This window comes from Poecilia mexicana, unplaced genomic scaffold, assembly GCF_051168715.1.
Source record: "Poecilia mexicana isolate PSO_F unplaced genomic scaffold, ASM5116871v1 scaffold_20, whole genome shotgun sequence".
Taxonomy (NCBI): Eukaryota; Metazoa; Chordata; class Actinopteri; order Cyprinodontiformes; family Poeciliidae; genus Poecilia; species Poecilia mexicana.
The window spans coordinates 17,219,021-17,236,230 of NW_028263389.1; the positions used below are offsets into that span (position 1 = coordinate 17,219,021).

Consider the following 17,210-nt stretch of genomic DNA (forward strand, 5'->3'; position numbering starts at 1 on the left):
TTTCTTTTTCAAATTACCTGAATTTATCCATTACCATACAGGCCGGGGTTTAAAAGAAGCTTCAGAGTTCTTGAGTGACATTTTAAGCTGCATACAGAACATCAGTCGTCCACTTAAATGCAATGAGTAACAAATGTTTCCAATCCTCTCCTTTTAAAAAGAGAATGGATCTAGACCCGGTTTTGCTAAGGAAAAAAAAATGCATTGAGTCAAGCTCCAGGAGATTTGTTCCCAAATGTTGTTTTGCACAAAAAAAAAAAAAAAAACAACGCTAATGGGGATTCTGCTGTTACTGGCACGAGGCCATCAATAAGAGAGAGCTTTCATCCTTCCTCTGTCCTGCCTCATACAGACTCCCTCTGTTTATCAGGAGGACAGAGATTGAAAGTTTCAATTGGTTTTATCATTTCTGTTGTCCAGACTGACATTCAGAGTAGGACCTAGCAGCATTGTCAGTCTGAGTGGGGGAAACGGCTCAGATTCTCCTGGAGATGCAATGTCAAAGTGACAGCTATGTGAAACAACGGAGCCATTAATTGTGATCTCTGTTTCATTTTTAAATATTTGTAATATACAGTTTTCAAATGACATTATCGATATCTGTGAAGGGTTTGGAGAAGGTTGGACCTTTTCTATAAGCAGCTGTGTCTTCCAAAACTTTTGACTCTTTGTTACATCAGATTCATGATTTCTACTTGACATTTTTGGGTATTTTATACATAGACCAGAAATAAAACAGTATGCTGTGTCACCAGTGTGACAATGTGTGTTTGTCATACTGGTGAAGTGGTCATGAATGTGGGACCCAAACAGTAGCAATAATCACAAATCCAAAATGATACCAGTGACATTAGTACTTGCAAGATAAGGAAAACTGAAGTTATTTTAATTTAACCCCCATATTTATCCCAAAGTCAGCATAAATACAAATATCCTGCTAAAATGCCCTCTTTAATCCATATTGAGCCGTTGCACTGTCCTGGAACAAATACGCAATGCATAAACCACTGGGGAATCATTTGTCTGCGCACAACTTTTGGGAGATAAGGGCAGAGTACTTAAAGGGGAAGCAGAGAACCTTCCTATTTAAGTTCCTTAAAACATATTAGTTATATTGCAGTGAAAACTATAATTTATTGAAATGTTGATAACTTAAAGTTCACATGTACAGTCTATGACGTTAAAAATTGAATATGAATGGGATTTCTGAACACTCTCTAAGTAGCATAACAACTCTAGACATACAGACAGAACTACAAGAGCATGGTTATGTCAAAGCATATTTGTGTGGTCTAGTCAAAGTTCAGACCTTAATGCAATTAAGAATCTACAGCGAACTGATGTACGACACTTTTTACTAATGCCAGAGCTTAAATAATTTTGTTGTGTCGAATGGATCACCAAAGCTGGTGGAGGTGCAGCATGTTCCACAACAGCTACACTAGCAGATAGTAAAACATAGTTCCAAAAAAATATCAGCTCAGGGGGGCTGACAACACATTTTTTAATTTATTTTTAATAAAGATAATTTGTTACAAATATGTTTTCCTCCACTTTACTTTGTGGTGGTTCATCACATAAATCGGCTGAAGTTTATGGCTGTGATGTGCAAAACAGAGAAATGTCAATGCCTTTTGCCTAACGCCAAAAACACATTGTGGATACGTTTGAACTGAAGGCAAACAGGAAGCTGAAATGAGCGCCTCTTGCTGTGAGGCATTGCTAACCCACCGTGTCAGCCATCCAATCCCTTGAGGCTGTCACTTTGGCCCTGGCATGCCTTTCCAGTACCCCTGTCTGCACCTCACTTCCTGTCACCACTTTTTGACTTGTGCCCTGTCTTACTTTTGCCTAATTGTGAGAGTGTAGACAAGTGCACTGGAGTCTGAAGAAAGTCCCACTTCCTGCAGCTGTTGAAGAGGCACTTGAGTCTGCTGCAGGATTATAGTTTTTGATCATATTGGTGACACATTATTTGTAAGTTTATTTTTTGCTTGTCTTCTTTTTGGTTCATAAGTATGGCTTGAATCTGATCATATTTTGCTTCTTTTCTCTTCTTTTCTTTTTTTACTTCCCGGATCTTTATAACCAATAAAAAAAAAATGTTGTTTTTACATCTCTCCATAAAAGCTTTGGGTGTTTTAGCTGCCAAATAATCAAATCTTGTAATTTACCAGCAGTATTCCTAAAGATTAATCAGACTTTTCTTGAAATAAGGGCAACAACTATGTGTTTGGGATATAGAAAAATAACCTAAACATATTTTTGGGATATGTTTTGATGTAAAAAAACAAAATACATCAAAAACTAAAGGTAGTATTTAACATAAGTATTAATCGATGTCACTGTATTAGTAATGTAACTTACAGAAGCATAGCTGCTAAAAAACAGATATATAACCACTAAATTATAAAATCATACAGCTTCTATGCATTACGATCTACATTTAAACTGATATTGACATCATGCTCAAAGTTCAGAGTTTGGACATTTGATCTACATGTGTTCTGGAAATTTCTGCTTGTCTGATCAATGTGAAAAGAGTTGAAACTGTTTAATTTCGGTTCAAGTCTTTTAGTTATAAGAGAAAAGGTGTTTGCCAAAAGCACTGGGATGGAGATTTGTAACAAATAAAATATGTTTCAATTCAAAATTATTTTTCCTGGAAAAATCATTTGGTTTCCACCAACTCGTTGCATGTGCCAGAATAAAACCTCCTTTTTCTTCTGATGCGATATCGGATTGTATTTTTTGCACATTTCTTGAATTTTTCATTTTTCTGTTTGCAACCAGTGCTTCTTAGGTTTAGACTGCAGAGTTCATGTTTTCTTTTTTTCCCCTACGAGAGTTCTGAAACTTTTTAATGATTTTTATCAAGCTGAAAATCATTTCTTCAGACACAAGAAGTTATCACACTTCAGATTACACCATACGATTAACACATGCTGGAGTCTCTCCTTCTTTACACTTCCCAGTCTGTCTGCAGTCTCTCTTTCTCTTCTCATTCAATCTAAAGGCCTGGTTTAAACAGGTGTAATTCTGGAATATGTGCCTGCAGCCAAGTCTGAGAATAATAAATAGCCTACAATACAGCTTTGTCCTAGTAATTTTTCATAACTCCCCAAGTTTATTTCTCAGAGACTCACATTTTGCATCACAGACAAGGAAAAACAATTAACACATTCTTCTGTCTTGTTATCTGCTATCTCTATTATTTCATCTATATCTATTTCCATGGTTACTGAATGGTCTTAGAAAGATTAAAATAGAAAAGTGAGTGTGGGGAAAAAGAGTTTCTATAATTGTTTCTAGTTTAGAATAAAACCCTCTAGCTTCCTAAATTAATTTAGATTTTAAGGACATCATTAGTTTCAGATTTGCAAGATTGCTTACATTTTAACCATCAACGTTTGGTGACTTAAGTTACTGACTGAGCACATAAAACTAAATGCACGCTCTATAATCATATTACTGCTTTACATGTTCTAACTCACACCAACTTAAACAGTGTCTCGTTTAGGTGCCAGCAAAAAAAGCATGTTAGTTACTATTTTTCCAATTGTTAAATATCACAAACTGCCTTTAAAATAATGTGTAAGATACAGTTTCTTGTGTAACATGCTTTATTAGCAATCATACATATAAAATGTCTTAAATTTAAACATTAAACTACCACACTGGCCCAAAACGCTATGCAAAATGCATGAAAAATATTAAGTCTACAAATGTTTTGTCACAGACACAAAACATATGATTCAAGTAACATGGATAAAATACAATAAAATACATAACAAACCATTTAGTAACAAAACAAAGTTGTCTGAAACTGACACAAACACCGAGAGTCAAAAACCGATCAGAAAATATTTTCATTTTGTCTCAGCATGTTAGGCTGTCATACAAACGCAACATAATTAAAAATGATCGACCATCCATCCATCCATCCATCCATCCATCCATCCATCCATCCATCCATCCATCCATCCATCCATCCATCCATCCATCCAATTACATCTACCGACACAGAGATTAAAAAGGTTGCAGCACTTGATTGAAATTGTTCATTTTAACTGTATAAAATGAATTTGTAGATGATAATAAAAATAACTGTCTTTTCAAGGTTAGACCAGGAAAGCATGTGGGTGGGAATGGAGAGTGATAGGTGGCTGTATCAGTGGGTCACGTGAAGAGCTTGAGTAGTGCAGACCCAATGCTGTTTATGATCTCTTTTATCCTAACACGGAGCCATGTGAGGAATGGAGGTGGCAGATTTTGATTGCGGATTTTAACTCCATGAATCCTGGAGTCAATCTTTCATCTTGGTTGGTTGGCTGTAACTCCTCACTGGCAGTGCTGCTAAACCTGAGCTTTTCCAGGGAGCAGCATAGTCACAGATGTAACATGAAACCAAAGTTATTCGAGAAAAGAATGTAGCAGAGCAAATAAAAAACTCTAAGCTCTAGTTAAATGTAATTTAAAAGCATTGTTTGCATTAATTATTAACAGCATAGGTCTCATTGTTGGAAGAACTTCAATTACTGTAGTACTTATATGCCTGAATGGTGACCATTTGACTAATATACAATAAATAGATCGCAAAAGGTCTCACAAGTCTCAACAGCTAACTTTCTAAATTGTTGTATGCTAACACGAGCTTGTATCCAAGAGAATATCTGGGTCAGAAGCATCTCTCTGTGGGGCATAGGTCAGCGTCTGTAGCGTGGGTCGAGGTCCAGATATCAGAGATGCAGTAGATATGGATAAGGCGAGAATAACCCAGGACCATGAACTTAGTCAACAACAAGAAAACAAACAAGACCAAGGAAGGACTGCTTGATTTCTACAGAGAAGTCAATAAGCAGGAGCTCAAATAGTAGAGAGCATAAGTGTAGAAAGGGAGACAATCAGGCAAGGCACAGGTGAGCTGAAAGAAACTGATTAGCAAGTCAGACAGAGGAGCACAGCATGAACACAGCGCAAAAAGAGAATATTACAACCCGACCCTCCAGTTGGTGGTAGTAATGCGCACCGGAAAATTGTTTACCAACTGCCAGTAAACACAACAAGAAGAATAATTATCACAAGAGTCATAAAATGCTTGAATAGTGTGGTTTGGTTAGCAGCTAGTTGTGGCAGATTGCATAAGGCACATTGGTTTCTGAAGGCATTTCATGTTGAGCAAAACTTATAAGAAAGATGGAAAAACTGATACTACTTTATATCTAAGCCATGCTAAAATGGGACTGAGAAGTGAAGGGTTAAAACATATGATGTCACTTAATGTTCATCGTTTTTATCCTTCTTTTCTTGCTTGCTCCTTGAATAACTTTATGAATGTTTTTAACATTTGGTTCGGCTTCTCCTTTTTCCCAGTGTCCCCCTCACATGTCGTCCTCATAGAGGAACCTTTTCTGCTGGAGCTGCCCACTCAGACCATGAAATATGAGAGGGCAGGTGAGGGATTGTGTGCCTGGGAGACTCTTCACGATGCAAAAGCATAGTGTGAAAATTACTATTTCCTCTACATGTCAAACATGGTAAATAAGGCTCCCATAGGCTTTTTGCTTTTGTTAAAAATCAATACTGCTTGCATCCAACAGCTCACGCAGAACCAGTAACTGAGTGAAAAGCAGCTAAAGTCAGGCCAGGACTCTTATGTTCTCCTATGCTTCCATTTTGATTTTTTACTAAGAAATATGATTGTTGACATTCAGATTTATTTTGTTGACTGCTGAGGGTTTTGTTTGTTGTTGTTTGTTCTTCTTGTGGCAGATAAAACCTTTAAAGCATCTTTTTCTTCATGTACCTACAATAAAGGAGCTAGTCTTGTGGAAAGCTCACTGAGTATGCTAGTGAATGTAGTTGAATATCGTTTTTGTCTGATAATTAAGCCGCGAGATAAAAATTCACATTAAGGATCATTGAAAATGACTGACAACTACAGCTGTAATTTCTGTCAATCTATAAGATAGTGGCATGTGATGCCGTATCAGCGGGGATTGTTCTAACTCTTCCTACTCTGGCCCCTGCCTAATTATCTTCAACAACATTTCACACTTAATCTACTGTTCCAACAGCTTAGTGAAGTGAAAAATGTTAACAGGGACTCTTTGCCTTCTCATTCCTTGTGTCAAGGAGTGTGTTTTAACTGATTCTGCCTCTGGCACACTTCACAGAGGTGCTAGGTTTCTTCCTCCCACCGCCCTATAAAGTTAAAAGAACAAAGTCGGTCTGCATACCTCTAATGAGAAACAACTATTTATTTCAGTAATGTCATCACAAACGCAAATAGGCTCATTTTAAGACAAGATAAATGTGCATTTTTCAAAGTCAGTTTAATTCTGATACATCAAGATCTGCTTTTACATCACATACATATGCATTTTATTAGAAAATATATATTTGCTCTCCATTTTATGATTGGAACCCAGTGTTGTGTTCAAGACCACCTAACCCGAGACCAAGACAAGACCAAGACCAGAGTGTATCGAGACCGAGACAAGACCAAGACTTTTAGGGTCCGAGACCAAGTCAAGACCAAGACCGATGAAAGTCGAGACCGAGTCAAGACCAAGACCAGCGGTCCACGCTACATGATACAATAAAATGTAAAATATGATCGAAATTGCTTCTCAAAATAATCTGAAAGATCCATATTCCCATAAAAAACACCTAGATATTAAATACTTAATACATTTTACCAATATTAAATATTCCATTTCTGTGCTAAAATGTGTGATGGTCTCGTGCCATCCCTAAAAACATAACACCCTGGGCATTTGCCCATATTGCTCATGTAAGAAACCACCACTCTCTGCACCATTAAACATAGCAATTGAGGCAATGCCCTGACGGTAAATAACGCTCAACTACCAACACTGACCAAGGAGCAACAAGCAAGAAGTAACCAAACAGAAGGCACTCATCGTGACTGTTTTCACTCTCTATCCCAGTACATGAAGCCAGGTAGTCTGACACCATGGCAGACATTACAGCTGCCACTTTGAACAAAAACAATCAAAGAGTGCATGCCCTTTCTTTCTTGTGTTTTAGTTATTTGTTAATTTAAATATCAACGTACATAATTAAATAAAATAATGATGCAGTGCACACAGAGCATTACAAGAACAAAGAACGGGTGTTCTGTCAGGTCAGATCGTCATATGCTTAGCACAAACTCACGGTGTTCTGTCGGATCAGCATACGTTGTCAGATAGTCGTACGTTTAGCTCAGACATGCATACGCTGTCATTACCATATGATTTTATTTAATCAGCAACATAGAATCATGACGTAGATCATTATTAACAGTTATTAACAGTTGTATGGCATCCAGCTGCAGCCAGACCTGCTTTAAATACACTTTGAAACCATGACAACGCATGTATATCTATCTAGTTATCATATTATGTCATATTATAAACAATTTAATGACTTATTTTCGTCATAACTTGTTGCTGACAGTGGAGTTGTCAGCAACTGACAACTCCACTGACGGTCGAACTTCTTAAGGCGCATGCGTTGGCATGGTACTCACTGCATGTATGCTAGCAACATAGAATCATGACGTAGATCGTCATACACTTTGTTATTAACAGTTGTATGGCGTCCTGATTTAGCGGTTAAGTGAGTTTTACACGGGCGTGTGTTGTAGCTTACTTCAGCTGCAGCCAGACCTGCTTTAAATACACTTTGAAACCATGACAACACATGTATATCTATATAGTTATCATTGAAAACAATTTAATGACTTATTTTCGTCATAACTTGTTGCATGTGGTGAACTGACAACTCCTCTGACGGTCGGACTTCTTAATGCGCATGCGCAGGCATGGTACTCACTGCATGTATGCTATTCTGACAGTGTATGGTAATCTGATAGAACAACGGCTCTCAGTGAGTGACACTCCAGTCCTATCTAATAAATAAAGAGCCGTGGAGAAGAATCGACTGTTTCTGAATGTCACATCACTATATTGCAGACTTTTGGACATAGCGTTGTCCTATATATGCGACAAGACAGTCAACATCTCCGCACAATAACTCAGACAGTGAGTGACTTTTTTTCATTACAATGCTTATGTGTCTCTGCAGCTAGCTTTGCTAACATCACGTTAACGGAGCTTACCTTCTTTGAGCTACTTTTCTAAGTGACGAAAATAGTTAGACGTTGTCCCCATCGTCTGTGAAAGCGAAGCGCTGCTGAGTTAGCTGTGGCCATCGGATTTCTTACTATTTATGCAGCGCTATTATATTACTGACGATTAGACAAACATTTTCTGCCGCTGAGAGAAAACCACTGCGCATGTCCTGGAGCGCCGCGTGCGAGTGAAAGGTGGGGAGGGGGAGGAGGGAGGAGGGAGTAGCGCCGCGCGCGAGTGAAAGGTGGGGAGGGGAGCAGGAGGGGGGAGTAACAGAAACATGTAGTTGCTTGGATTTTAATCGGTGAGTTTTGCATCCACTGAAAACAAAGATGTTAACAAATAAACTGGACAGTATGCTGCACGTTTAGTGATATTTTCACAGTTGCGGTCTCGACTGGTCTTGAAATAAAATGCCGAGTCACCAGCGCCCGAGACCGAGACAAGACCGAGACCAAATGCGGTCGAGTCCGAGACGAGACCGAGACCATCAGAAAACGGTCTTAAGACCGGACTCGAGACCAAGACCGATCTCGAGTACCACAACACTGTTGGAACCTTTTGAATTGCTTGTTGTCAATACAGTTTGTTGATGTATAAACCAAGCAAAAGAATAGGGATGAGAGGAAAGTTAAGTGACTTTCAATGTGCCATGGTCGTTGGTGTAAAAAGCATCAAAACATAAAACACAGTCATGACAGAAATTCAAATTGAATGGACGACAAGAATTAAGCAACTTCCTGGGAAGCAGAAAGACTTTAGCGGCTGTGATGTAAGAGAAGGCTTGGGATCACTGAAGGATCGTTTGGAAAGGAGGACATCTCATCTCTGAGAGCAAGACAGACAAACTCCACAAAGATCCTCATGTGGCAAACCAGAAACAAGGTCAAAAAAGCAGGCTTCTTCTTCAGGCTATGCTCAATAGAACAGGCATAGGTCAGGGTTCGTAGTGTGGGTTAAGGTCCAGATGTCAGAGATGCAGTGGAGAACCATCGAGGGGGAGGCAAAGGAGGAATAATTCTGGAACGTGAGCTTGGTCAGTTGCAAGCAGACAAGCGAGAGGAAGGAAGGAATGCTGGATTTATACCAGCACATCAAGTTGAATATTGAAGATTTCTTAGTTCCTGGAGGTTAGGGATATGGGGGAAGTATTGTTGATTTCAAGGTACTAAACCACGAGGCAGTGAAGAGAAGCATCTGTGATTGGCTGGGTGATCTTGAACTGCCAATGTTATAGCATCTGAACAGTAAGGTGAGTTATGACTCTGAGTTTCGGAAGCTGCTTGAAGATGTAGCTGTTTATAGAGTACAAAGAAGTAATTGGTAGCTTAGAATCTCTTGAAAAACGGCGAGTAGCAGAGCTGGTAGATGGCAGCTTCGACCGTCGTCTTCAGAAAACATGGTGGATCAACACCAGCAGATGACATCAGTCGTCCCTGACTGTCGAAGCTTTCTGTACCTCCCCACCTTATTTCCAGACTTTGTTACTTTAGTTTTCAAATGAAATGCAAAAATTACTTATTTGAGAAAAATAAATACAAGAATACACTAAAAATAGAAACAGATGTACGAGAAAACCCTAAAAACTGTACAAATGCGAGATTACAATGAAAAGCACTTGAAAAGATGTGTTCTGACGAGTGATTTGAAAGAAAAAAGAGTATCAACATTGTTAATATCTGGTGCTAAGGCAGACAGTGAATCATGACAATTATCTGTAGAAAACTGCAATTGACTGTCTTCCTTTTCTTTCTTTGGTATATTCATGTTTGAATTTAGATTTTTTTTTCTTCTTGCTTAGAAATTTAAAAGCCCAATGGTTTAGTTTACAAAACAAGTATATTTTCTACAGATTCTCGATGTGTTGAATAGAAAAATGTCTTCCTTTCTTAAAAAGGAAAGCCCATCTGCCAAACACACAAACGTGGCGCTGGCTCCACAGAAACCTCTCAAAGAGAGATATAAATTACTTTAAAAGCCTTGCTGGCTGTCACAAAAAAATTAATATCCATTAGCATAAATACAGTTACTTTTTTGTTCCCATGTAATGATTTAACACAAGACCTGGCATTTCGAGAGACCTTTGTTTAATTAAAAAAATTGATTTGCCTTCATCACTGAGAGATGAACGCACATATTTTCCGGATGATGCACCAAATCATTGTTTTTAAAGGTTTTGACATATTATGGGATAATAATACAGTATCATCTTATTAAATTAGATTTTGTCGTGCAGTTTTTACAGGAGGCCCCTTGCTGCATTTTAAGCATAAATCTGAAGGTGCTGCAACTGCTCTTGTGCCCCGTCACATCTTTCATTTTCCAAAGATGGAAGGGAAACAAATCCAAAGTTTTAAATGTGTTTGAATTATTCTCTCTGCATTCTAGTAGGAAAAGTCTCCATTAGGCAACTAAAGTACTTTACCACGATCTCATTAAGGCTATGTAACATTTTGTCCTATTCCAACCAACATCTACCCCCAGCAGTGCACCTTTACCATCTCTTGCTTAAATGTTTGTGTTTATTTTGATGCAAGGGAAGGGCATGGAGCTCCTAGTTATTTTAAATTCAAATAACCCGAACACTACACCTGTTTCTGTATATCTCCCGTCAGTCCGAAGTTAAATTATATTTACTGAAAAGCTTAGATGGGCACATCTGATTGGGTACATTTTGCTGCATAAGTGAAGCACACATGATAAATCCCCCAAAAGTGTTATAAAAATATTAACTAATCTCATAACAATTCATAAAGATATGGATGGGGATTTTTTTTTACAGGTACATTATTGCTGAAGTGCCTTGGGTGCAGGGATTAGCTACAACTGCAGGCCTGAATGAATAATGCCCAAAAGTGAATATAACTGTGACTGTGCACTAAAGAACCAAATCTGCTGCAATCTGAATGCCACTATTTGAGCTTATGTTTATCCCTGGAGCTGACAGATATCCTGTAGATATTTGCAGCTTATTAAAAAAAAAAAAATCTTCGATGCAGTAAGAAAATGTAAACTAATGTCATTTCAAATCTCAGAAATTAACTGCTTACTAAGATTGTGGTAATGCTCTTCCACGGAGAGCGACATGATTTCTCCCATTTTTTTTTTTTTCTTCAAGGTTGTAAAAAAATAAACTGACAGCATGGTTGGCGAAGCTACTGAAATGTCACCTACTCAACCTCCAAGATTAGCTGCAAAAATGAGGGCGGCAAAAGCTAACAAGACATGCTGTTCTCACCACTTGTCAGCTTTTTGTCAAGATTCCTTTTGCGAAATGGTTCAACCTCCAATACACTTGCATGAGCTGCTCGTGGCTTCAACAAGCAGCTGATTTGTCTGTGATATTCTTTGCTCAGCTTCTAATGTTAAATTTAGAAAAAAAGAGAAGAAACTGAAGTAAAACTCTCCAACTTTCTATCCTTGTTAGACAATTTTGTTCAGTGTGGCTCTTATTAGGGATCTCATTAAATATTGCTAATAAAACAGGAACAGAGGGGTTACTTTAATAACCTGAACACAGTTGGATGGGCCATCTGTTTTAATTTGTTTAATTTGTGTCATTTTGCTACACCCCAGACACTGTGTCTTCTCAAGTGGGGAGGTTGAAATGACGCGCAGCACTTTTCATCCTTTATTTAGTAAAAACTAGACTAAACACGACTCTTCCATCCCACAATCGTATACTAGGATATGTTGGTCTGTCCTGCCACACAGTTAAATACATTTAAGTTTGAGGATTTAGTGTGACAAAGCCACAAAGTGTAAAACAATCTTACACAAACAGGTTCAATTTAAATCCAGGTCTGTGTCTGGGTGTCAAATTAAACTGGGATTTTATTTCTCAAATTTCAAAATCAGTGCAACATACCTGCTTTTAGATAAATGGTTCATTTGCTTACTTCTGCAGAACTCCCGACACTGGCTCATAAGGTCTGGACTTGGCTTCATTATATGAACTTTTATAATCTGATAAAAAAAAAAACAACAACAAAAAAACAACAACTTATTGTCAAATGATACATTTCATAGCCAGAAGGTGCCATTATGGAGCTAGAAGGCTATTAGATAATAAGTATGGAAACATTTTTGAGCAGTGGAACTGGAAGAAGTCCAGTATTTTTGGTGGAACAATCCCAGTCTGTCTTCCAGAAAAGGCGCATTCAGTCAGTCGAGCGACTTGAAAGCGGCCAGTCGGTCAAGTCAGTGAACTCATTAGTAAAGAGTAAAAACATTTTGTGGACACACCTTTCTACTTCGAGAGCAATGCTACCGTTGAAGCATGAAGGTGGTGAAGTGCTTACAGATTCAGGGCCCCATGTGTTTGTCTGCTAGGCTCTGATGTTGAATTTAATTGTCCAAGTGGCAATGAAGATCTGCGCCACTGAACTATGCAGCAACTGTAAGGCTTTTGTTGAGAAAATAAATTTAAAATAAGCTAGTTTTAAAACTTAACATGTCTTGATTCAAATGGCCAAATTGTGGTTTTGAAATTAGTAATGTATTCTGGCCTATTGACCTTTATGTTACCTGTAGTTACAGCAGATGGTTTGCTAGGATCGTTTGAAGTGCCTTTTGTCTGTGGGAAAACAATACAGTGGAAGTTGTAGCTTTTTACACTCATCTGTGAAAGGCTGTAAACACGGCAGGAGTTTCTGGCTTGAGAGAGGGTCAGAGATAGCTCCTGGTTGGATGAGCAAAGATACGCCTTATTTGAATAAATTAAATACAAGAGGATAAAACTTTCTACACAGAAGTAACAAATCAGATTTTGCTCTTGCAACTTCTCCAAAGACGTCTTTGCTTTTTGTTTGTCATTTCCATCTTTTGTCTTTTTCTCTCTCAGGTAAATTCATGTGTTGTTTGTGCTCTGAGGTTTCTGATGTTTTGTGATGTGTTTGTCTGGTGATAGTATGCATCTGTCTTGAATAAATGCTGATTATTGTGACGCTGTTATCTCTGCGTGATCTCAGTCTTTGCGCACAGCATTTTTCTGAACCCGGGCATAAGAGAGGATTTAACGAGTCAAAAGGTTTTTAAAGTTCAAGAATTTTTCCTCTCTTAACACTTTATATTAAATTAGATATTTGACTACAGTATAATTCTGAAATTTTACCTGATAAAATTGCCAAAATGTGTCTCCCTCAGCTAGACAACTCATTTTAAGCTGCAAGTCGTACTGTAATGTAAAATACAGATGTTCAGCTCAGTACGGAAACGCCTTGTTTGCTGACCTCCTCAAGCACAATGTTAGCTTTTTGTTTTTTAATTTAGTCATAGCTCTGAGTAAAAGACCTTGGCAAACAAGGCTTTAGCCGCTCTGCCCAATTATCACTGCGGTATAGAACAGCTGTGTAGCAGCACTAGCAGAACAAATCACTCATTAATCACCCATTTGCCTTAAAATACAGCAACAGCAGGGAGGTGGCCAAAAAGGTGCCAGCAATTTTATGCTTTCATTAGCAGCTTACTGTAATAATTACCTGAGGGCTGCATGAAGGTGAGTCTTGTGTTTTTGTAAAATTCGGGCAAAAATGCTGCGCAGGAGTTAAAAAAAGAAAAAAAGAGATCAAGATGCTGACATCCTTCGTGTTGTCCTTATATAACACGTTCGTGTCGGAGGTCTGAGACTTCCCACTTGTCCCCAGAGGTGGCTGTTTTCTTACCAACTTAAGGTAGAGGACATTGTCAGGACGCGGCAGCTTATACATGTTAATGCTCCCTTTTTCCCATTCTGCTGCTGTTAGATTGATGGCTCGGCAGTGGTTCTCATTGATCAATCAGACACAGTCTGCGTCTCAAATGAACCCCGACTGGGGGAGTTGTGCATTCTTCCGAGGGAGCCGCGTCCCGAGGGTTACGACAGTGAGATGCACTGGATCGATAGTTTTTAACTTATTTGTGTAAATACTTTTTTTAACCTTGCTGATTTATCACCTGTGTTTAATTTGCCACAGAAAGAGAGAAAGAGAGAGAGAGAGAGAGAGAGAGAGAACGTCATCCGGCCCAACGACGCGGCTGTTCGACTTGTACTTTTCATCTTTGTGGTCAAGGCAGGAAAGAGGAATACAAGAAAGATGACAATTAATTATGCATTTCATCAGCATGATGGATACCACACTCTTAACTCCAAACTATATTTCCCTGGAGGACGCTGAGCATTCAACTCATTCCTCGAGTGAATCCTCTGAGAAATGTTGTCAGTTCAGGAGATGATATTTAAAAAAACTGCTTTTTACTTCTAGCTCTAAAGTGGCTTTTTATACGAGACTTTTTCTTTTTTTTTTTAAGTAAATCACTCTTTGGACAAAAATAAAACCTGCCACCTTTTGCATCGGAATTAAGACCAGAAATAATCTTTTTTTTTTTTTGCAAACATTTTTCAGCAGTTCAGGTCACGTCATTCTAAATATGTCCTGATTTACAAAGAGAGTTTTCAAGAATTTCATCAATACATCAAGAGGAACTTGAAAGGTTTTTACTTTACTTGGACTGGGCCGCCAGATGCTGATCTAATTTTCCAATATCTAGTTTTCATAGAAGCACATTTTTCTTTACCACTTATGAAAATGAGAAAGACAGCAAAACATACAGCTGAAACTAAACAGTTACACTGAGTAAAAAGACACGAAAACAAGTTGAGAAGTTTATATACTGTTTTTTTTTTTGTAGAATCACCTGTTAGTCTTGGGCAATCTTTCCACAAGCTTCTCACAACATTTGCTGAAAGTTTGCCATGACTGAGTGAGGTCTGTTGGTTGCTTCATTGTCTTATTCACGGGTTTGGTTTGTTCTTCAGTACAGCTTTTAAAAGTGTTTTGCTGTCAAGCATAAACTGCTTTGCCGTGTGTTTTTTTTTTCCAGATGAAATGTGTCGGAAAAATTTTTTTATTCCACTTCGACTTTCAAAATCTCAGTAGCAATTAGATGTAGGCTTCCAGCATTTTTTTCCATTTGAGTTGCTCATTCTGCAGATCATCATCCAGTCAAAAGGCCCACCTACATAACAGCATCTCAGAGCTCTGTCTTTTATCTTTGATGCTATGCAAAACTTACTTTATAATAAGGCTGTGCAGTCCTTAAAAGAAGCTACATGCAGCCATAACATTCTATAAATTTCCTTTCATAAGAAATATAAGAACCTCCTCGTAAAAAGACGTCTTTCATCTTCTCATAAGACGTCTAATGTTACAAGCAGCTGCCTGAGCTGAGCTGTCTGTCTGCAAGTTATTCTAAAAAGCCTTTTCGGTATACCATCAAGCTGCAGTTTTATTCCAATATCACTGGTCTGGGAAAAATTTATTTCACCCATGCACTTTGATTTTTTTTTTTTTTTCTAAATTTATGTTTTCATTAAATTTTAAAGTTCACTTTTTTATTTGAAGTGAGGTTTTGTGAGAGTTCTTGATGAGCCAGTATCTTATCTGCAGCACATTTCTGTCATCCTTTCTGTATTTTAAATAGACATTCCAGAGGATTTTCAAATTTGGACAGAAAGCAAAACAACTCCAGCCTGAAAATGTCATAGAGGTTCATGTGAAGACTTTTAATATTAGCTTTCACTAAGAAGTCAGGAAAATCTTAATGGAAAGTCGTTTCCAGTCATGTACACTGGAAACGAGGGTGGCCTTCTCCATGCAAGATAAACAAGGTTTGTTAAAGAGACATCTGTTCACGGCTTCTCATTACAACAAAAAAAAAGTCTCATAAACGCCACAGCTTTTCATCTAGCATTTCAGTGTTCTATGATGAAAAAATTCCAAATTTACAAGGACAACTCCAAAATTATTAAAGCGTTTCTTGTATGCTGCCATTTCTGCGGCAACTGTATAAAACTACCTCTGTTTATTTTATGTACCGTTAGAAATGTTTAAACCAAGGAAGTACGATTTGCTTCCCACATCTGTGACGACTCTTAAATGTCATTGTGCATTCAGGAACCAGCAACAATACCACCCCCACTACGTCTTGTCACATTAGCAGTGAATGTTGTAACAGCAAATACGATCTGATGATGCGTCTTTAACACATCATATAAACCAAGGTCATGAAGAACTCACTGGTGCAACTGTCTACATGTTTCTCATCGTCTTTCCAGGCGTGTCGTCTGTTGGTGTAAGCAGTTGTGACTGGTCCCTTAAGTCACAGAAAAAAAAAAATCATTAATAATCTCACTGGAGCCATTTGATAAGAGTCTCCTGCTGGTGGCATGCTCCACTGACATCAGATCAACACTGATCTGGGTTTTTGGGGTGCATGAAGAACACAGCCCCGCTACCCATTACATGATGGAGCTTAAATGTCCCCAGATCATTTAAGCCTGTACATCCCTCCATTGTCTGTACCAACTTGTCCATGCAGGGTAGCAGGGGAGCTGGTGCTTTTCCTCAGAGGTTATTGGACATTAAGCACCATGGATACATCACACAAATTTAAGTGCAATTTAAATAGAACAGTTAACCTAACATTCACATTTTTGGACTGCAGGAGGAAGTTGGAGTACTTGGAAAGAACCCATGCATCCGGAGAATATCCAAACTCCATACAGGAAGAGTCTAAGCAGGGATCTGAACCCAGGACGTTCTGGAACTGGTGGGTCATTTTCTTCCCCAGTCCACCTCTGATTGGTTGCCTTCACAAATGAAAGTCTTTCATTTCAATTTCCCTCTGTCACTTCATTTCGATAAATGTTGAGTATAAATGAACACTGTAGACTTTTGATTTGCTTTTGTCCTTCCATATTTGGGCTGAATATGGTGTTGGAAACCTTACAAAAACAATGTGGCATACAAAATCAAACAGCAAACCTAAAACTAAAACAAACCGAGTTTTACAACAAGAAGAAAAAATTAAATGTCAACAAAAATTTCAAAACATATACCCAAAAAAAAACAAAACAAAAAAAAAACACAACTACTTGGATTAACTTAACTTTGTAAAGAATTTGAGACAGAATGCCAATAACCGGTTTGTGCTTTGATCACATTTTTCTGACAGGGTTATATTCATGAAGTCCATGAAACTTTTTTTCAACCCTGCTTCATAGCCATAAATCAGGCCCAGCAGCTGACA

The 17,210-nt window shown here is 38.2% G+C and overlaps 1 protein-coding gene across 1 annotated transcript in view; it reads left to right on the top strand.

The window, feature by feature from the left end:
* The window catches only part of cdh19 (cadherin 19, type 2), a 121,068-nt gene that overhangs the window by 68,160 nt on the left and 35,698 nt on the right, over positions 1–17,210 (top strand). The window contains exon 2 of the mRNA XM_088001229.1: positions 16,626–16,730. The gene's annotated coding sequence lies outside the window, so the exon portion shown is untranslated. The remainder of the gene's footprint in view (positions 1–16,625; positions 16,731–17,210) is intronic.